This window comes from Mesoplodon mirus (genome assembly GCF_964341445.2).
Source record: "Mesoplodon mirus genome assembly, chromosome: X".
Classification (NCBI taxonomy): Eukaryota; Metazoa; Chordata; class Mammalia; order Artiodactyla; family Ziphiidae; genus Mesoplodon; species Mesoplodon mirus.
In genome coordinates, this window is record NC_138981.1 from 61976354 (window position 1) to 62000940 (window position 24587).

Sequence of the window (24587 nt, forward strand, 5' to 3'; positions counted from 1 at the left end):
TTTTTAAATTCAAGCATGTACAGCTATACATTTCCCTCTTAGAGCTGCTTTTGCTGCATCCCATAATTTTGATATGCTGTATTCTTATAATCATTTGTCACTGTGTTTTCTGATTTCCCTTTTGATTTCTTTCTTGGCTATTGCTTTTTAAGAGTGTTTATTTCCACATATTTGTAAATTTTCCAGTTTTCTTCCTGTTATTGGTTCCTAACTTCATCTTGTTCTTTTAATTAACAGTTTTTCCCTCAGTATATTTTTTTCTTGCACTTACTGTAAGCAGCAAGAAGAATCATGATGCAGCTTCATCACTCTACCTGTAGATATCACCAGCTAAAATCCAAATCATCATTTACAAGTTCTTTTTACAAAAAGAATAACTTCAGAACACAATTCAGATAAGTTTTTGCCACTATATAATATGAAATTATTTGCCTCCAATTTCCATAATATGTTGTTCATCTCCATCTGAATGTTTACCAGCAGTGCCTTAAAGTTCATATTTCTAGAAACAGTCTGTTCATGATGATTCAGGTATATCTAAGATGATATATTTTTCTCTACCATGCTCCACTTCTTTCTGAGTTTTAGCAGACATTAACATCTGTATTTCTACTAATAGTCTATTCAAGGCAATTTAGACTTTTTTTTAAATATGCTTCTCAAAATTCTTCCAGACTCTAATTCCAAAGTCACTTCTACATTTGTAATTACTTGTTACAACAGCACCTCTCTTCCAGGTACCAAAATATTATTAGTTTTCTGTTAAAAATATATACCATTAGTTTTAGTTTTTAGAAACATATTGCTTTCTATTAAACTGATAGTATTAAAATCACATTAGTTTTTCATTGCTATCATAGCAAGTGACCACAAAATTAGTGACCTAAAAGAAGACAAAATTATCTTTGTTATTCTGGTCATCAGAAATCTGAAATGGGTTTCACTGGGCTAAAGTCAAGGTCTCATCAGGATTGCATTCTTTCTGAGTGCTTCAGTGGAGACTTTATTTTCTTATCTCTTACATGTTCTACATACTGCCTGCATTCCTTAGCTTATGGCACCTTCCTCTATCTTCAAAACCAGCTATTGCATCACTCTGATCTCTACTTCTATTTTCTCATCTTTTCTGACTCTGACTCTCTTCCTCCATCTTAAAAGTGCTTTTATGATTACATTGGGCTCATCTGGATAATGTAACTTAACATTACCACCTCAAGATCTTTAACTTAATAATTTTTGCAAAGTATCTTTTGCCATGTAACACAACATACTCACAGAATCCCGGAATTAGGATTTGGACATCTTTAATGGGAACATTTTTCTGCCTGTCACATAAATTTTCATCTCAGAAGCTAGGGGAAAAAAATAACAAAACAAACCCAAACATTTAGAATAAAAGAAAAATAAAAGAAATAAAATAGAAACAGACCCATAATAGAGACAATAAGCAAAGCCAATTTTGTTTATTGAAGAGATAGATGAAAGAAAAAGTAAATACACATGACCAAAATCACATATGAAAAAATGAATACCTTACAAGTATACTCTTATTGAAAATAAAATATTATGAATAGCTGTATGAAACTATATATATATATATATATATATATATATATATATATATATATATATATATATATGATTAAATGGATGGGCTTCGGTACAGAAGATGGCAGAAGAGTAAGACGCGGAGATCACCTTCCTCCCCACAGATACACCAGAAATTCATCTACACCTGGAACAACTCCTACAGAACACCTACTGAACGCTGGCAGAAGACCTCAGACCTCCCAAAAGGCAAGAAACTCCCCACGTACCTGGGTAGGGCAAAAGAAAAAAAGAATAAACAGAGACAAAAGGATAGGGACGGGACCTGCACCAGTGGGAGGGAGCCGTGAAGGAGGAAAGGTTTCCACACGCTAGGAAGCCCCTTCAAGGGCGGAGACTGCAGGTGGCGGAGGGGGGAAGCTTTGGAGTAGCGGAGGAGAGCACAGCAACAGGGGAGCGGAGGGCAAAGCGGAGAGATTCCTGCACAGAGGATCGGTGCCCTCAGGCACTCACCAGCCCGAGAGGCTTGTCTGCTCGACCGCCGGGGCGGGCAGGGCTGGGAGCTGAGGCTCGGGTATCGGGTTTCAGTTGGAGCGCAGGGAGAGGACCGGGGTTGGTGGCGTGAACACAGCCTGAAGGGATTAGTGCACCACGGCTAGCCGGGAGGGAGTCCGGGAAAAAGTCTGGAGCTGCCGAAGAGGCAAGAGACTTTTTCTTCCCTCTTTGTTTCCTGGTGCGCAAGGAGAGGGGATTAAGAGTGCTGCTTAAAGGAGCTCCAGAGATGGGCGTGAGCCCCGGCTAAAAGTGCGGACCCCAGAGACGGGTGTGGGACGCTGGGGCTGCTGCTGCCGCTGCCAAGAGGCCTGTGAGTGAGCGCAGGTCATTATCCACGCCCCACCTCTGGGGAGCCTGTGCAGCTCGCCACTGCCGGGGTCCCAGGATCAAGGGACGGCTTCCCTGGGAGAGCGCACGGCACGCCTCGGGCTGGTGCAATGTCACGCCGGCCTCTGCTGCCAAAGGCTCACACCGCACTCCGTACCCTTACCTTCCCCCAGCCTGAGTGAGCCACAGTCCCCGAAGCAGCTGCTCTTTAACCCCGTCCTGTCTGAGAGAAGAACAGACGACCTCCAGCGACCTACACGCAGAGGCGGGGCCAAATCCAAAGCTGAGACCCGGGAGCTGTGAGAACAAAGAAGAGAAACGGAAATCTCTCCCAGCAGCCTCAGAAGCAGTGGATTAAAGCTCCACAATCAACTTGATGTACCCTGCATCTGTGGAATACATGAATAAACAATGAATCATCCCAAACTGAGGAGGTGGACTTTGAGAGCAAGATTTACGATTTTTTCCCCTTTTCCTCTTTTTGTGAATGTGTATGTGTATGCTTCTGTGTGAGATTTTGTCTGTATAGCTTTGCTTCCACTATTTGTCCCAGGGTTCTATCCATCCATTTTGTTTCTTTTTTAAATTTTTCCTTAATAATTATTTTTTTATTTTAATAACGCTATTATATTTTATCATACTTTATTCTATTTTACTTTATCTTCTCTCTTTCTCTTTTTCTTACCTTCCCTCCTTCCTCCCTCCCTCCGTCCCTCCATCCCTCCCTCCTTTCTTTCTTTCCTTCTTTCTTTCTTTCTTTCTTTCTTTCTGCTTTTACTAATTCTTTCTTTCTACTTTTTCTCCCTTTTATTCTGAGCCAGGTGGATGAAGGGCTCTTGGTGCTGCAGCCAGAAGTCAGTGCTGTGCCTCTGAGGTGGGAGAGCCAACTTCAGGACACTGATCCAAAAGAGACCTCCCAGCTCCACATAATATCAACTGGCAAAAATCTCCCAGAGATCTCCATCTCAACACCAGCACCCAGCTTCACTCAACGACCAGCAAGCTACAGTGCTGGACACCCTATGCCAAGCAACTAGCAAGACAGGAACACAACCCCACCCATTAGCAGAGAGGCTGACTAAAAACATAATAAGGCCACAGACACCCCAAAACACACCACCAGACGTGGACCTGTCCACCAGAAAGACAAGATCGAGCCTCATCCACCAGAACTCAGGCACCAGGCCCCTCCAACAGGAAGCCTACATAACCCACTGAAACAACCTTAGCCACTGGGGAAGGACACCAAAAACAACGGGAACAACGAACCTGCAGCATGCAAAAAGGAGACCTCAAACACAGTAAGATAAGCAAAATTAGAAAACAGAAAAACACACAGCAGGTGAAGGAGCAAGATAAAAGCCCACCAGACCTAACAAATGAAGAGGAAATAAGCAGTCTACCTGAAAAATAATTGAGAATAATGATAGTAAAGATCATCCAAAATCTTGGAAATAGAATAGACAAAATGCAAGAAACAGTTAACAAGGACCTAGAAGAACTAAAGGTGAATCAAGGAATGATTAGAAACACAATAAATGAAATGAAAAAAATGCTAGATGGGATCAATAGCAGAATAACTGAGACAGAAGAAAGGATAAGTGATGTGGAAGAAAAAATAGTGGAAATAACTGCTGCAGAGCAGAATAAAGAAAAAAGAATGAAAAGAACTGAGGACAGTCTCAGAGACCTCTGGGACAATATTAAATGCACCAACATTCGAATTATAGGGATTCCAGAAGAAGAAGAGAAAACAAAAGGGACTGAGAAAATATTTGAAGAGATTATAGTTGAAAACTTCCCTAATATGGGAAAGGAAATAGTTAATCAAGTCCAGGAGGCACAGAGAGTCTCATACAGAAAAAAACCCAAGGAGAAATACATCAAGACACATATTAATTGAACTTTCAAAAATTAAACACAAAGAAAACATATTAAAAGCAGCAAGGGAAAAACAACAAATAACACACAAGGGAATCCCCATCAGGATAACAGCTGATCTTTCAGCAGAAACTCTACAAGTCAGAAGGGAGAGGCAGGACATATTTAAAGTGATGAAGGGGAAAAACCTGCAACCAAGATTACTCTAACCAGCAAGGATCTCATTCAGATTTGATGGAGAAATTAAAACCTTTACAGACAAGCAAAAGCTGAGAGAGTTCAGCACCACCAAACCAGCTTTACAACAAATGCTAAAGGAACTTCTCTAGGCAAGAAACACAACAGAAGGAAAAGACCTACAATAACGAACCCAAAACAATTAAGAAAATGGGAATAGGAACATACATATCGATAATTACCTTAAATGTAAATGGACTAAATGTTCCCACCAAAACACACAGATTGGCTGAATGGATACATAAACAGGACCCAAATATATGCTGTCTGCAAGAGACCCACTTCAGACCTAGAGACACATACAGATTGAAAGTAAGGAGATGGAAAAAGATATTCCATGCAAATAGAAATCAAAAGAAATCTGGAGCAGCAATTCTCATATCAGACAAAATAGACTTTAAAATACAGACTATTAGAAGAGACAAAGAAGGACACTACATAATGATAAAGGGGTCGATCCAAGAAGAAGATACAACAGTTGTAAATATTTATGCACCCAACATAGGAGCACCTCAATACATAAGGCAAATACTAACAGCCATAAAAGATGAAATCGACAGTAACACACTCATAGTAGGGGACTTCAACATCCCACTTTCACCAATGGACAGATCATCGAAAATGAAAATAAGTAAGGAAACACAAGCTTTAAATGACACATTAAAAAAGATAGACTTAATTGATATTTATAGGACATTTCATCCAAAAACAACAGAATACACCTTTTTCTCAAGGGCTCATGGAACATTTTCCAGGATAGATCATATCTTGGGTCACAAATCAAGCCTTGGTAAATTCAAGAAAATTGAAATTGTATCAAGTATCTTTTGTGACCACAATGCTATGAGACTAGATATCAATTACAGGAAAGATCTGTAAAAAATACAAACACATGGAGGCTAAACAATACACTACTTAATAACGAAGTGATCACTGAAGAAATCAAAGAGGAAACAAAAAATACCTAGAAACAAATGACAATGGAGACACGAGGACCCAAAACCTATGGGATGCAGCAAAAGCAGTTCTAAGGGGGAAGTTTATAGCAATACCATCCCACCTTAAGAAACAGGACACATCTCGAGTAAACAACCTGACCCTGCACCTAAAGCAATTAGAGAAAGAAGAAAAAACAAACCCAAAGTTAGCAGAAGGAAAGAAATCACAAAGATCAGATCAGAAATAAATGAAAAAGAAATGAAGGAAACGAAAGGAAAGATCAATAGAAGTAAAAGCTGGTTCTTTGAGAAGATTAAAAAAATTGATAAATTATTACCCAGACTCATCAAGAAAAAAAGGGAGAAAACTCAAATCAATAGAAATAGAAATGAAAAAGGAGAAGTAACAACTGACACTGCAGAAATACAAAAGATCATGAGAGATTACTACAGGCAAATCTATGCCAATAAAATGGACAACCTGAAAGAAATGGACAAATTCTTAGAAACGCACAACCTGCCAAGTCTGAATCAGGAAGAAATAGAAAATATGAATAGACCAATCACAAGCAGTGAAATTGAATCTGTGATTAAAAATCTTCCAACAAACAAAAGCCCAGGACCAGATGGCTTCACAGGCGAATTCTATCAAGCATTTAGAGAAGAGCTAACCCCTATCCTTCTCAAACTCTTCCAAAATATAGCAGAGGGAGGAATACTCCCAAACTCACTCTACGAGGCCACCATCACCTTGATACCAAAACCAGACAAGGATGTCACAAAGAAAGAAAACTACAGGCCAATATCACTGATGAACATAGATGCAAAAATCCTCAACAAAATACTAGCAAACAGAATCCAACAGCACATTAAAAAGATTATACACCATGATGAAGTGGGGTTTATTCCAGGAATGCAAGAATTCTTGAATATATGCAAATCAATCAACGTGATACACCATATTAACAAATTAAAGGAGAAAAACCATATGATCATCTCAATAGACGCAGAGAAAGCTTTTAACAAAATTCAACACCCATTTATGATAAACACCCTGCAGAAAGTAGGCATAGAGGGAACTTTCCTCAACATAATAAAGGCCATGTATGACAAACCCACAGCCAACATCGTCCTCAATGGTGAAAAACTGAAACCATTTCCACTAAGATCAGGAACAAGACAAGGCTGCCCACTCTCACCACTATTATTCAGCATAGTTTTGGAAGTTTTAGGCACAGCAATCAGAGAAGAAAAGGAAATAAAAGGAATCCAAATTGGAAAAGAAGTAAAGCTGTCACTGTTTGCAGATGACGTGATACTATACGTAGAGAATCCTAAAGAGTCTACCAGAAAACTACTAGAGCTAATCAATGAATTTGGTAAAGTAGCAGGATACAAAATTAATGCACAGAAATCTCTGGCATTGCTGTACACTAATGATGAAAAATCTGAAAGTGAAATCAAGAAAACACTCCCATTTACCATTGCAACAAAAAGAATAAAATATCTAGGAATAAACCTACCTAAGGAGACAAAAGACCTGTATGCAGAAAACTATAAGACACTGATGAAAGAAATTAAAGATGATACAAATAAATGGAGAGATATACCATGTTCTTGGATTGGAAGAATCAATATTGTGAAAATGACTCTACTACCCAAAGCAATCTACAGATTCAATGCAATCCCTATCAAACTACCACTGGCATTTTTCACAGAACTAGAACAAAAAATTTAAAAATTTGTTTGGAAAAACAAAAGACCCCGAATAGCCAAAGCAATCTTGAGAACGAAAAATGGAGCTGGAGGAATCAGGCTCCCTGACTTCAGACTATACTACAAAGCTACAGTAATCAAGACAGTATGGTACTGGCACAAAAACAGAAAGGTAGAGCAATGGAACAGGATAGAAAGCCCAGAGATAAACCCATGCACATATGGTCACCTTATCTTTGATAAAGGATGCAGGAATGTACAGTGCAGAAAGGATAAGTGGTGCTGGGAAAACTGGACAGGTACATGTAAAAGTATGAGATTAGATCACTCCCTATCACCATACACAAAAATAAACTCAAAATGGATTAAAGAACTAAATGTAAGGCCAGAAACTATCAAACTCTTAGAGGAAAACATAGGCAGAACCCTCTATGACATAAATCACAGCAAGATCCTTTTGGACCCACCTCCTAGAGAAATGGAAATAAAAACATAAACAAATGGGACCTAATTTAACTTAAGAGCTTTTGCATAGCAAAGGAAACCATAAACAAGACCAAAAGACAACCCTCAGAATGGGAGAAAATATTTGCAAATGAAGCAACTGACAAAGGATTAATCTCCAAAATTTATAAGCAGCTCATGCAGCTCAATAGCAAAAAAAAAAAAACAACCCAATCCAAAAATGGGCAGAAGACCTAAATAGACATTTCTCCAAAGAAGATATACAGACTGCCAACAAACACATGAAAGAATGCTCAACATCATTAATCATTAGAGAAATGCAAATCAAAACTACAATGATATATCATCTCACACCAGACAGAATGGCCATCATCAAAAAACCTAGAAACAATAAATGCTGGAGAGGGTGTGGAGAAAAGGGAACACTCTTGCACTGCTGGTGGGAATGTGAATTGGTCCAGCCACTATGGAGAACAGTATGGAGGTTCCTTACAAAACTACAACTAGAACTACCATATGACCCAGCAATCCCACTACTGGGCATATACTCTGAGAAAACCATAATTCAGAAAGAGTCATGTACCAAAATGTTCATTGCAGCTCTATTCACAATAGCCCGGAGCTGGAAACAACCTATGTGTCCATCATCGGATGAATGGATAAAGAAGATGTGGCACATATATACAATGGAATATTACTCAGCCATAAAAAGAAACGAAATTGAGCTATTTGTAATGATGTGGATAGACCTAGAGTCTGTCACACAGAGTGAAGTAAGTCAGAAAGAGAAAGACAAATACCGTATGCTAACACATATATATGGAATTTAAGAAAAAAAAATGTCATGAAGGACCTAGGGGTAAAACAGGAATAAAGACACAGTCCTACTTGAGAATGGACTTGAGGATATGGGGAGGGCGAAGATGTGAGAAAGCGAGAGAGAGGCATGGACATATATACACTACCAAACGTAAGGTAGATAGCTATTGGGAAGCAGCCACATAGCACAGGGAGATCAGCTCGGTGCTTTGTGACCGCCTGGAGGGGTGGGATAGGGAGGGTGGGACGGAGGGAGACGCAATAGGGAAGACATATGGGAACATACGTATATGTATAACTGATTCACTTTGTTATAAAGCAGAAACTAATTTTAAAAAATTAGGTCAGTTAGAAAGCGTTCTAAATAAAATTTATGTTAAAGTGAAAAAAAGATGAAATGGATGGCATTATTGGAAAAAATAACAAAGGAAAAATATAGTAATCTAACATTCTTTGAAGAAATTGAATTCTTTTTTATGCTTTATCTCATAAAAATTATTTCAAATACAGATGGCTTGACTAGTTAATTCTTCCAAATATTTAAAGAAGACGATTTTTATTTAATAACCTTGTACAAAATCTTTCATAGAATATGTAATATCAAACAGTTCCCAGCGTGTTTTAGAAAACCGGCATAACTTTGGTATGAAGACATGACTCAGTTATTACAAGAAAAGAATATTACAAGCCTATATAGATGCAAGATCCAAAAATTCTACAAAATAAAAGCTTATAACTTGCAGGGATATATGAAAAATACTATATTTCATAACTCACTAGTATTCAGTCCAAAAATGCAAGATTTCTTTAATCTTCAAAAATCATTGTAAATCACATAGAAGGAAAAAAATGCAGAGAAAATATATTTGATAAAATTCAATACAGATATATAGTCTTTTTAATCTCAGGAAATTTGGAATAGAAGAGGATTCCATTAATAGAAGAACATATTCAAAAATCGTACAGATGACAGAAATTTAATTGGGAAATATTTAATAAATTCCCTTTATATTTTGTCACAAAGAAGAAATGTCCATCATAACTGCATTAATTCATTATTGCAATGGAGATAGATCTTAGGCACTGCAATAAGCAGTGAAAGGTAATAAATGGTATGATTGTTATATATGGGAAAAAGCTGTTACTTTTCACAGATGACAAAATTGTGTACATGTAAATTCGAAATAATTATGCAAATACATGTCAACTTAGGAAGAACCTTGAACCACAGTCAGTGTGCAAAAATTAATTTCCTCTTTATATTCTAACAGTAAGAAGTAAACATAATTGAAAAATATACTACTGGGCTCTAGCCAGAATGGAGTAACCCCTATCTTCTCTAGTTCCCTCTCTTAACAATTCAAAAGCATGGATATTATAAAACATAAAATAGCCCTGAAATGTGGAAAGAAGGTAATAGATTGTTTAGGTACCTTGAAACTTTAGGAACTTGGTGAGTTGCCTGCGTCTTTATTTTGCCTTCCACTTACTGAATGGGGCATTGGAGAAAACTGTAACTCAGAATTATCGACAGACACAATAAATGGCGTTAGTGGGTCTCAACAAGGAACTGAACTTTCACTCCTTTCTTGGTGATAGTAAAGGATCCTTGGACTCACCCACCTGTGTGGTATCAGTGGGGCCAAGCAAGGAGCTGGGTTTCCATGTCCACCCAGCATCGATAAAGCAGAATGAACAATGAAGGTCAGGGCTAGTCAGTACTTTCCTTTCCACACTAGTGTAGTGTCAGTGGGTCTCAGTACAAATCTGAACTTCCAACCCCACCAGACAGCAAAGGAGTGCTACTAGTCAACACACTGCTTTGCAACCCCAGGTGTCAGCAGGGCCCAGTAAAGAGTTAAACTCTTGTTTCCACCCAGAAGCAACAGGCAGTGTGAATTAGAACTCTGCTATTGCAGAGATAGTGTCAGCAGGTCGCAGCAAGGAGCTGAACTTACATTCCAACCAACAGCAAACAGGTAGCACTGATTGGCACACTGCTTTCCCAACTCCTGGTTTCAGAAGCAGGGCACAGTGGAAAGCTAAATTGCTACTCTTACCATGAAACACCAGGTGGTGTGAGGTGGTGCTAGTTGGCAGTCCACACGCCCACTTCAATGTCAGTGGAGCCCAGTGGGGAGCAGAATTTCCACCCTGACTTAGTAGTAATGAGGTGGCAAGGAGGCCAAAATGAGCTAGTGTAAAGCACTGTGTTGATGTCCTTCTTTTACAGGAGTAGTGTCAGTGAAGCTCAGTAGAAAGTTCAACTTCCACCCTCACATGGAAACAACAAGGTGGTATGATGTGGAGCTGCTTGGCACTTTGCTTTTCCACAACCCTGGTGTCAGTAGGGACCAGCAGGAAGATAAGACCCACCTCCACCTGCCCACAAAGAGGTGGAATGAGGCAGTACAAGGTAATATTAAACAACATGCTGCATTCCCCTTCTCTGATTTTGCACTTCCACATAGCAGCACCAAGACAGAAGGAGATGGTGTGAGGTGGTACTAGTTGGCACTTAATCTTCCTCTCCACTTATGTCAACTAGGACAAGTGAGGAGATATCTTTCCACCCCCAACAACAATGGCTGAAGCAAGGCAGTAAGAAGGTGTGCTAGTCAACACAGTACTTTTTCTCAATCTGTTGTCAGTGGTGCCTAGCAGAGAGTTAAACCTCCCCACTCCCATGAAGCTGCAATAAGGCAGTTCCAGTAAGTGATCTGTTGTTTCCAAGTAGGTGTAAGTAAAGCTCAGAAGAAAGCTGAAGTTCTATTTTTACTCACCAGCAAAAAGGTGGTGTGTGAGTCAGTACTCTGCATTTTCAAGAGTGATGTCAGTGGGGCATAACACAGAGTTGAACATCCATCCCTATTTAGACATGTATTCCATACCTAAAACAGGGTGATTTCATGATTTTAAAAAAAGACTAAATAGAAACCAGAGTCACTCAAAATAAAATTTAAAGTGTTCAGGATACAATAAAAAAATGACTCAGCATGCTAAAAAACAAAACAAAACGAAACCCCCCACAATTTACATAAGATAAGAAAATAAACAGATTCCAAAACTAGATCATTCAGATGAAGGAATTTTCTGACAAGTATATTAAATCAGCCATAATATAAGTGTTTCAAAAAGCAATTATGAGTATTTTTGAAAAAATAAAAATATAGAAAATCTCAGCAAAGGAATAAAATATATAAAAAGAACAAAAGGGAATTCTATAAATGAAAAAATACAGTAACTTAAACTAAAAATCAATGAAAGGAGTAAAAAATAGGTTGGAAACAACAGATTAAAAAAATCAGTAGGCTCAAAGAAAGATCAGTAGATTACCCAATCTGAACAATATACCAAAAATAAACTAAAAACAAAGACACAGGAACCATGGAAAAATAACAAAATACATAACATTCATGTAATAAGAATCCCACAAGGAAAGAAGATTGTGAGGCTGAAAAATATTTGAAGAAATAATGGCTGAATATTTCCCAAATTTGATGATAGGCATAAACATACTGATTTAGGGAAATTAACAAATCCCAAATAGAAGAAATCCAAAGAAAGCAGCACCAAGACACATAATAACCAAACTTATAAAAACTAAAGACAAAAAAAATCTCTGGAAAACAGCTAGAAAAACATGATGCATTACATAAAGGGAAACAACAATTAGAAAGGTAGTGGACTTCCAACTTGAAACTGTGGATACCAGAAGAAAGTGGCAAAATATTTTGTAAGTGGAAAAATAACTGTACAGAATGCATCATGCCATAAAATTAACTTCCACAAATTTAAAAGTTTTGAACTCATACATAGTATGTTTTCTGATAATAATGGAATAATTGTACAAATAAATAACAAATATAACAGTAAAACCTCAACAGCTTTGGAATAAACAGCACAGTTCTAAATAATCACAGTTAAAAGGAAGACTCAAGGGAAATTTATAATCATGTGGTATTAAATGAGAAGAAAATACTACATATCAACTTCTGTGCAATGACTAAAGTAATACCAAATTTATAGCACTGAATGCTTACATTAGATAAGAGTGGCAGCAAGAGAGGCAGAAAGGAACAAGGAAACTACAAAACAGCCAGAAAACAATAAGTTGCATTAGTAAGTTCTTACCTATCAATTATTACTCTAAATGTAAATGAACTGAATTTACTGATCAAAAGGCATGGAGTGACTAGATAGATTTTTTTAAAAAAACCTAACAATATACTGACTATCAGAGTCTCACTTCAGCTTCAACAAGATGCATAAGCTCAAAATGAAGAGATAGAAAAACTATTCCATGCAAGTGGAAACAGAAAACAAGCAGGGGTAGCTATACTTGTATTAGAAAAAAGAGACTTTAAGTCAGAAATGTTAAGAGTCAAAGAAGGTCACTTCATAATGAAAATGTGGTCAATTCATCAAAAGATATAATCTTCAATAACAAATTAACAAACCAAATTCAACAGCACATTAAAAATATCACACAACATAATCAAGCAGTATTTATCCCTGGGATGCAGGGATGGTTCAGCATACACAAATTAATAAATGTTATCCACCACATTAAAAAAAGTGAAGGATAAAAGAATAAGATCACCTCAATACATGCAGAAAAAGCATTTGACAAAATTCAACATTCTTTTGTGATAAAAATAAAGCAAATATTATAAATAAATAAATATTTACTGTATTTTATTTATTTATTTATTTTAAGAATATATGTATAACTGAATCACTTGTTTTTTTGGCTTAAAGGGGTCTTAGTTGTGGCACATTGGGTCTTCATTGAGGCGTGCAGGGACTTTCAGTGTGGCACGGGCACTTTGTTGTGGTGCGCAGGCTCCAGAGAGCATGGGCTCTGTAGTTTGTGGCACATGGACTCTCACATTGAGGTGCATGACCTCAGTAGTTGTGGCACACAGGCTTAGTTGCCTCACAGCACGTGGGATCTTAGTTCCCTGACCAGGGATCAAACTCACGTCCCCTGCATTAGAAGGCAGATTCATTACCATTGGACCACCAGGGAAGTCCCTTACTTTATTTATTTTTTAGGTTATTTATTTACTCTCAGAAAATAAAATATAGAGCAACATAGTAAAGATCATATGTGACAATCCCACAGCTGATGTCATATTCATGGTGGAAAGCAGAAAGCTTTTCCTCGAAGATCACAAACAAGACAAGGATGTCCACTTTCACCACTTCTATTAAGCATAGCACTAGAAGTCCAATACAGAGAAATTAGCAAGAAAAAGGTACAAAAGGTAACCAAGTCAGAAAATAAAGTAAAACTTTCTCTGTTTACAAGACGATATGATACATATAGAAAACAATAAAGACTCCACTAAAATAAAAGAAAACAAAACTGTTACAACTAATAAATTCAGTAAAGTTGCAGGATATAAAATCAATATACATAAAACAGTATTGTTCCTATACGTTAACAATGAACTATTTGAAAGAGAATTTAAGAAAATAATCCCATTTACAATAGCATCAAAAAATAAAGTAATTAGGAATACATTTAACCAAGGAGGTGAAAGGTCTATATGCTGAAAACTATAAAATATTAATGAAAGAAATTGAAGAAAACATGAATAAATGGAAAGATATCCTGTGTTCATGTACTGGAAGAATTAGAATTAATATGGTTAAAATGTTCATACTATCCAAAGTGATCTACAGATTCAATGCAATATATGTTAAAATTCAATGGCATTTTTCACCTACATAGAAGAAAGCAATCATAAAATTCGTATGAAACCATAAAAGATACTGAATAGCTAAAGAAATCTTGAAGCAAAATGGGCAAAGCTGGAGGCATCACACTTCTGGAATTTAAACTATATTTCAAAGCTACATTAATAAAAACAGTGCTGTAGGCATAAAAACAGACACATAGATCAATGGAACAGAAGAACAAGGTAAACACGTGTATATACAATCAATTAATTTTTGAGAAAGGCACAAAGAATACACAATAGGGAAAGAATAATCTCTTCAATAAATGGTGTTGAAGAATACTGATATCCATATGCAAAAGAAAAAATTGGACTCTTATCTTACACCATACACAAAAATCAACTTAAAATGAATTAAAGACTTGAATGTAAGACATGAAACCATAAAACCCTTAGAAGAAAACATAGGCAGTACACTCTTTGACATCATTCTTAGCAATACCCTTCTGGATATCTCTCCTCAGGCAAGAGAAACAAGAGCAAAAATAAACAAATGAGACTTCATCAAACTAAAAAGCATCTGTACAGCTAGGAAACCATCAAAAAGGGAAAAGGCAACCTATGGAATGAGAGAAAAAAATATTTGCAAACCATATATCTGACAAGGGATTATATCAAAAATATATAAAGAATATAGGAGGAGATTGGTTCAAGATGGCAGAGTAGAAGGACGTGGGCTCACCTCCTCTTGCAAGAGCACCAAAATCACAACTAATGGCTGAACAACCATTGATAGGAAGATGATGGAACCCACAAAAATAGACACCCCACATCCAAAGACAAAGGAGAAGCTGCAATGAGATGATAGGAAGGGCTCCATCATGATAAAATCAAATCCCATACCCACTGGGTGGGTGACCCACCAAGTGGAGAACAAATATACCACAGAAGTTCTCCCACTGGAGTGAAGGTTCTGAGCCCCATGTCAGGCTCCCCAGCCTGGGGGCCCAGCAATGGGACTAAGAATCCCCAGTGAATCTGACTTTGATTGCAGGACTTCCACAGGACTGGAGGAAACAGACACTCCACTCTTGGAGGGCACACACAAAGTCTTGTGCACACCAGGACCTGGGGAAAGGAGCAGTGACCCCATAGGAGACTGACCCAGAAATACCTACTACTGTTGGAGGGTTTCCTGCAGAGGCAGGGGGTGGCTGTGGCTCACTACATGGACAAGGGCACAGGCAGCAGCAGTTCTGGGAAGTACCCATTGGTGTGAGTCTCCCAGAGGCAGCCACTAGCCCAAACATATAGCCTGTAGGTTGTAGTGCTGGGTCACCTCAGGCCAAACAACTAACAGGGAGGGAAAAGAGTCCCACCCCTCAGCAGACAAGTGGATTAAAGTTTTACTGAGCACAGCCCTGCCCACCAGAGCAATACAAGGTTCTACCCATCACCAGTCCCTCCCATCTGGAAGCTTGTACAAGCCTCTTGGATAGGAACATCCACCAGAGGGCAGAGAGCAGAAAAGAAGAACTACAATCCTGCAGCCTGCAGAAGGAAAACCACAATCACAGAAAGTTAGACAAAATGAAAAGACAAAGAATTCTGTCCCAAATGAAGGAATAAGATAAAACCCCAGAAAAACAATTACATGAAGTATAGGTAGGCACCTTTCCAGTAAATATTTCAGAATAATGACAGTGAAGATGATCCAGGATCTCAGAAAAACAATGGAGGCAAAGATTGAGATAATCCAAGAAATGTTTAACAAAGATGTAGAAGAACTAAAGAACAAAAACATAGCTGAACAATACAATAAATGAAATGAAAAATACACTAGAAGGAATCAGTAGCAGAATAACTGAGGCAGAAGAACGGAAAAGTGACCTGGAAGACAGAATGGTGGAAATCAACGCCATGGAACAGAATAAAGAAAGAAGACTGAAAAGAAATGAAGACAACATGAGAGACCTCTGGGACAATATTAAATGTACCAACATTTGCATTAGAGGGATCCCAGAAGAAGAAGAGACAGAGAAAGGGCCCAAGAAAAATTTTGAAGAGATAATAGGTGAAAACTTCCCAAACATGGGAAGGGAAGCAGTCAACCAAGTCCAGGAAGCACAGAGAGTCCCAGGCAGGATAAACCCAAGGAGTAACACGCTGAGACACATAGATATCAAACTGACAAAATTAAAGAAAAAGAGAAATTATTAAAAGCAACAAGGGAAAAATGACAAATAACATACAAGGGAACTCCTATCAGGTTATCAGCAGATTTCTCAGCAGAAACACTGCAGGCCAGAAGGGAGTGGCAAATATTTTTAAAGTGATGAAAGGGAAGACCCTATAACCAACACTACTCTAACCAGCAAGGCTGTCATTCAGATTTGATGGACAAATCAAAGCATTTAAGACAAGCAAAAGCTAAGAGAATTCAGCACCACCTGACCAGCTTTGCAACAAATATGAAAGGAATTTCTCTAGCCTGGAAACACAGCAGAAGAAAAAGACCTACAAAAACAAACACAAAACAATTAAGAAAATGAAAATAGTAACATATATATCAATAATTACCTTAAAGGTAAATGGATTAAATGAGCCAACCAAAAGAAATAGACTCTCTGAGTCGATACAAAAACAAGACCCATATATATGCTGTCTCCAAGAGATCCACCTCAAACGTAGGGACTGAAAGTGAGGGGATGGAAAAAGATATTCCATGCAAATGGGCATCAAAAGAAAGCTGGAGTAGCAATACTCATATCAGATAAAATAGACTTTAAAACAAAGAATCTTACAAGAGACAAAGAAGGACACTACATAATGATCAAGGGATCAATCCAAGAGGAAGATAAAAAAATTATAAATATATATGCACCCAACATAGGAGCACCTCACTACATAAGTAAACTGCTAACAGCTATAAAAGAGGAAATCGACAGTAAAACAATAATACTGAGGGACATTAACACCTCACTTACACCAATGGACAGTCCACCCAGACAGAAAATTAATAAGGAAACAAAAGCCTTAAATGACATTTTAGACCAGAGAGACTTAATTGCTATTTATAGGACATTCCAGCCAAAAACAAGAGAATACACTTCCTTCTCAAGTGCTCATGGAACATTCCCCAGGAGAGATCATATCATGGATCACAAATCAAGCCTTGGGAAACTTAAGAAAATTGAAATCGTATCAAGTATCTTTTCTGACCAAAACACTATGAGACTAGATATCAATTACAGGAAAAAATCTGTAAAAAATAAAAACACATAGAGGCTAAACAATACACTACTTAATAACCAAGAGATCGCTGAAGAAATCAAAGAGGAAATCAAAAAATACTTAGAGACAAATGAAAATGAAAGCACAATGATCCAAAACCTATGGAATGCAGCAAAAGCAGTTCTAAGATGGAAGTGTATAGGAATACAATCCTACCTCAAGAAACAAGAAACATCTCAAATAAACAATCTAACCTTACACATAAAGCAATTAGAAAGAAAAAAAAGTCCCAAAGTTAGCAAAAGGAAAGAAATCATAAAGATCAGATCAGAAATAAATGAACGCCAGAGATTGCTGTGCATTAATTTTGTATCCTGCTACTTTATCAAATTCATTGATTAGCTCTAGTAGTTTTCTGGTAGCATCTTTAGGATTCTCTATGTAGAGTATCATATCATCTGCAAACAGTGACAGCTTTACTTCTTCTTTTCCGATTTGGATTCTTTTATTTCCTTTTCTTCTCTGATTGCTGTGGCTAAAATTTCCAAAACTATGCTGAAAAAGAGTGGTGAGAGTGGGCAAACTTGTCTTGTTCCTGATCTTAGTGGGAATGGTTTCCATTTTTCACCATTGAGGACGATGTTGGCTGTGGGTTTGTCACATATGGCCTTTATTATGTTGAGGAAAGTTCCCTCTATGCCTACTTTCAAACAACCCAATCCAAAAATGGGCATAAGACCTAAATAGACATTTCTACAAAGAAGATATACAGATTGCCAACAAACACATGAAAGAATGCTCAATATCATTAATCATTAGAGAAATGAAAATCAAAACAACAATGAGATATCATCTCACACTGGTAAGAACAGCCATCATCAAAAAATCTAGAAACAATAAATGCCTGAGAGGGTGTAGAGAAAAGGGAACACTCTTGCACTGTGAGAATGTAAATTGATACAGCCACTATAGAGAACAGTAAGGAGGTTCCTTAAAAACTAAAAATAGAATTACCATACGACCCAGCAATTACACTACTGGGCATATACCCTGAGAAAAATATAATTCAAAAAGAGTCAAGTACCAAAATGTTCATTGCAGCTCTATTTACAATAGCCAGGACATGGAAGCAACCTAAGTGTCCATCATTGGATGAAGGGTTAAAGAAGATGTGGCACATATATACAATGGAATATTACTCAGCCATAAAAAGAAAGGAAATTGAGTTATTTGAGGTGAGGTGGATGGACCTAGAGTCTGTCATACAGAGTGAAGAAAGTCCGAAAGAGAAAAACAAACACCATATGCTAACACATATATATGGAATCTAAGACAAAAAAAAAAAGGGTCATGAAGAAGCTAGGGGTAAGACGGGAAAAAAGACACAGACCTACTAGAGCATGAACTTGAGGATATGAGGAGGGGGAAGGGTAAGCTGTGACAAAGTGAGACAGTGGCATAGACATACATACAATACCAAACGTAAAATAGATAGCTAGTGGCAAGTAGCCGCAGAGCACAGAGAGATCAGCTAGGTGGTTTGTGACCACATAGAGGTGTGGGATAGGAAGGGTGGGAGGGAGGGGGACGCAAGAGGGAAGAGATATGGGAACATATGTATATGTATAAATGATTCACTTTGTTACAAAGCAGAAACTAATGCATCATTGTAAAGCAATTATACTCCAATAAAGATATTTTAAAAAAGAGAAATAAATGAAAAAGAAATGTAGAAAACAATAGCAAAGATCAATAAAATTAAATGCTGGTTCTTTGAGAACATAAACAAAATTGATAAACCATTAGCCAGACTCATCAAGAACAAAAGGGAGAAGACTCAAATCAATGGAATTAGAAATGAAAAAGGAGAAGTAACAACTGACACTGCAGAGATACAAAAGATCAAGAGAGATTACTACAAGCAACTCTATGCCAAAAAAATGGACAACATGGAAAAACTGACAAATTCTTAGAAATGCACAACCTGCCAACACTGAACCAGGAAGAAATAGAAAATATGAACAGACCAATCACAAGCACTGAAATTGAAACTGTGATTAAAAATCTTCCAGCAAACAAAAGCTCAGCACCAGATGGCTTCATAGGCGAATTCTTTCAAACATTTAGAGAAGAGCTAACACCTATCCTTGTCAAACTCTTCCAAAATATAGCAGAGGGAGGAACACTCCCAAACTCATTCTACGAGGCCAACATCAGCCTGATACTAAAAGCAGACAAAGATATCAAAAAGAAAGAAAACTAGAGGCCAATATCACTGTTGAACATAGATGCAGAAATCCTCAACAAAATACAAGCAAACAGAATCCAACAGCACATTAAACAGATCATACACCATGATCAAGTGGGGTTTATTCCAGAAATGCAAGGATTCTTCAATATACGCAAATCACTCAACATAATACACCATATTAACAAATTGAAGCAGAAAAACGTATGATCATCTCAAAAGATGCTGAGAAAGCTTTCGACAAAATTCAACACCCATTTATGATAAACAACTTTCAGAAAGTAGGCATAGAGGGAACTTTCCTCAACATAATAAAGGCCATATATGACAAACCCACAGCCAACATTGTCTTCAATGGTGAAAAACTGAAACCATTTCCACTAAGATCAAGAACAAGACAAGGTTGTCCATTCTCATCACGCTTATTCAACATAGTTTTGGAAGTTGTAGCCACAGTAATCAGAGAAGAAAAAGAAATAAAAGGAATCCAAATCGGAAAAGAAGAAGCAAAGCTGTCCCTTTTGCAGATGATGTGGTAATATACATAGAGAGTCCTAAAGGTGCCACCAGAAAACTCTTAGAGCTAATCAGTGAATTTGGTAGAGTAGAAGGATACAAAATGAATGTACAGAAATCTCTGGCATTCCTGTACACTAATGATGAAAAATCTGAAAGTGAAATCAAGAAAACACTCCCATTACCACTGCATCAAAAAGAATAAACTATCTAGGAATAAACCTACCTAAGGAGAAAAAAGACCTGTATGCAGAAAATTATAAGACACTGATGAAAGAAGTTAAAGATGATACAAATAGATGGAAACATATACCATGTTCTTGGATTGGAAGAATCAACATGGTGAAAATAACTCTACTTCCCAAATCAATGTACAGATTCAATGCAATGCCTCTCAAACTACCAAAGGCATTTTTCACAGAACTAGAACAAAAAATTTCACAATTTGTATGGAAACACAAAAGACCCCGAATAGCCAAAGCAATCATGAGAATGAAAAACGGAGCTGGAGGAATCAGGCTCCCTGACTTCAGACTATACTACAAAGCTCAGGTAATCAAGACAGTATGGTACTGACAGAAAAACAGAAAGATAGATCAATGGAACAGGATAGAAAGCCCAGAGATAAACCCACGGACATATGGTCACCTTATCTTTGATAAAGGAGTCAGGAATGTACAGTGGAGAAAGGACAGCCTCGTCAATAAGTGGTGCTGGGAAAACTGGACAGGTACATGTAAAAGTATGAAATTAGAGCACTCCCTAACATCATACACAAAATAAGCTCAAAATGGATTAAAGAACTAAATGTAAGGCCAGAAACTATCAAACTCTTACAGAAAAACATAGGCAGAACACTCTATGACATAAATCACAGCAAGATCTTTTGACCCACCTCCTAGAGAAATGGAAATAAAAACATAAACAAATGGGACCTAATTTAACTTAAGAGCTTTTGCATACCAAAGGAAACCATAAACAAGACGAAAAGACAACCCTCAGAATGGGAGAAAATATTTGCAAATGAAGCAACTGACAGAGGATTAATCTCCAAAATTTACAAGCAGCACATGGAGCTCAATATCAAAAAAAACAAACAACCCAAAGCAAAAATGGGCAGAAGACCTAAATAGACATTTCTCTAAAGAAGATATACAGATTGCCAACAAACACATGAAAGAATGCTCAACATCATTAATCATTAGAGAAATCCAAATCAAAACTACAATGAGTTATCATCTCACACCAGTTAGAATGGCCATCATCAAAAATTCTAGAAACAATAAATGCTGGAGAAGGTGTGGAGAAAAGGGAACAGTCTTGCACTGCTGGTGGGAATGTAAATTGATACAGCCACTATGGAGAACAGTATGGACGTTCCTTAAAAAATTACAAATGGAACTATCTTACAACCTAGCAATCCCACTAATGGGCATGTAACCTGAGAAAACCAGTATTCAAAGAGTCATGTGCCAAAATATTCTTTTTATAGTAGCCAGGACATGGAAGCAAACTAAGTGTCCATAATCAGATGAATGGATAAAGAAGATGTAGAACATATATACAATGGAACATTACTCAGCCATAAAAAGAAAGGAAATCGAGTTATTTGAGGTGAGGTGGATGGACGTAGAGTCTCTCATACAGAGTGAGTAAGTCAGAAAGAGAAAAACATATACCATATGCTAACACATAAATATGGAATCTAAGAAAAATAAAGTCATGAAGAACCTAGGGGTGAGACAGGAATAAAGACACAGACCTACTCGAGAACGGACTTGAGGATATGGGGAGAGGGAAGGGTAAGCTGGGACAAAAGGAGACAGTGGCATGGACATATATACACTACAAAACGTAAAATAGAGAGCTAGCGGGAAGCAGCCGCATAGCACAGGGAGATCAGCTCGGTGTTTGTGACAACCTAGAGGGGTGGGATAGGGAGGGTGTGAGGGAGGGAGACACAGGAGACAAGAGATATGGGAGCATATGTATATGTATAACTGTTCACTTTGTTATAAAGCAGAAACTAACACACCATTGTAAAGCAATTATACTCCAATAAAGGTGTTAAAAATTAAAATAAAATAAAATAAAGAAGAATTGAAGAAAACAATATCAAAGATTAATACAACTAAAAGCTGGTTCTTTGAGAAGATAAACAAAATTGATAAACCTTTAGCCAGACTCATCAAGAAAAAAAAGGGAGAAGACTCAGATCAATAGATTTAGGAATATAAAATGAGAAGTAACAACTGACACTGCAGAAATACAAAGGATCATGAGAGATTACTACAAGCAACTCTATGCCAATAAAATGGACAACCTGGAAGAAATGGACAAATTCTTAGAAAAGCACAACCTTTAGAGACTGAACCAGGAAGAAATAGCAAATATGAACAGACCAATCACAAGCACTGAATTTGAAACTGTGATTAAAAATCTTCCAACAAACAGAAGCCCAGGAACAGATGGCTTCACAGGCGAATTCTCTCAAACTTTTAGAGAAGAACTAACACCTATCCTTCTCAAAACCTTCCAAAATATAGCAGAGGGAGGAACCCTCCCAAACTCATTTTACGAGGCCACCATCACCCTGATACCAAAAGCATACAAAGATGTCACAAAGAAAGAAAACTAGAGGCCAATATCACTGTTGAAAATCGATGCAAAAATCCTCAACAAAATACTAGCAAACAGAATCCAACAGCACATTAAAAGGATCATACACCATGATCAAATGGGGTTTATCCCAGGAATGCAAAGATTCTTCAATATATGCAAAGCAACCAGTGTGATACACCACATTAACAAACGGAAGGATAAAAACCATATGATCATCTCCATAGATGTAAAAAAAGTTTTTGACAAAATTCAACACCCATTTATGATAAAAAAAACGTTCCAGAAAGTAGGCACAGAGGGAACTTACCTCAACCTAATAAAACCATATATGACAAACCCACAGCCAACATTGTCCTCAATGGTGAAAAACTGAAACCATTTCCAGTAAGATCAGGAACAAGACCAGTTTGCCCACTCTCACCACTATTATTCAGCATAGTTTTGGAAGTTTTAGGCACAGCAATCAGAGAAGAAAAAGAAATAAAAGGAATCCAAATCGGAAAAGAAGAAGTAAAGCTGTCACTGTTTGCAGATGACATGATACTATACATAGAGAATCCTAAAGAGTCTACCAGAAAACTACTAGTGCTAATCAATGAATCTGGTAAACTAGCAGGATATAAAATTAATGCACAGAAATCTCTTGCATTCCTATACACTAATGATGAAAAATATGAAAGAGAAATTAAGGAAACACTCCCATTTACCATTGCAACAAAAAGAATAAAATACTTAGGAATAAATCTACCTATGGAGACAAAGACCTGTATGCAGAAAACTATAAGACACTCAGGAAAGAAATTAAACACGATACAAACAGATGGAGAGATATACCATGTTCTTGGATTGGAAGAATCAACGTTGTGAAAATGACTATACTACGCAAAGCAATCTACAGATTCAATGCAATCCCTAGCAAACTACCAGTGGCATTTTTCAGAGAACTAGAACAAACAATTTCACAATTTGTATGGAAACACAAAAGGCCCCGAATAGCCAAAGCAATCTTGAGAAAGAAAAATGGAACTGGAGGAATCAGACTCCCTGACTTCCGACTATACTACAAAGTTACAGTAATCAAGACAGTATGGTACTGGCACAAAAACAGAAATATAGATTAATGGAACAGGATAGAAAGCCCAGAGATAAACCCACGCACATATGGTCACCTTATTTTTGATAAAGGAGGCAAGAATATACAATGGAGAAATGACAGCCACTTCAATAAGTGATGCTGAGAAAACTGGACAGCTACATGTAAAAGAATGATATTAGAACACTCCATAACACTATACACAAAAATAAACTCAAAATGGATTAAAGACTTAAGTGTAAGGCCAGACACTAAAACTCTTAAAGAATTCATAGCAGAACACTCTATGACATAAATCATAGCAAGATGACTTTTGACCCACCTCCTTGAGAAATGGAAATAAAAACAAAATTAAACAAATGGGACCTAATGAAACTTGAAAGCTTTTGCACAGCAAAGGAAACCATAAACAAGACACAAAAAACAACCCTCAGAATGGGAGAAAATATTTGCAAATGAAGAAACTGACAAAGGATTGATCTCCAAAATTTACAAGCCCCTCAGTATGAAAAAACAAAGAACCCAATCCAAAAATGAGCAGAAGACCTAAGTAGACATTTCTCCAAAGAAGGTATACAGATTGCCAACAAACACATGAAAGGATGCTCAACATCACTAATCATTAGAGATATGCAAATCCAAAATACAATGAGGTATCACCTCACACCAGTCAGAATGGCCATCATCAAAATATCTACAAA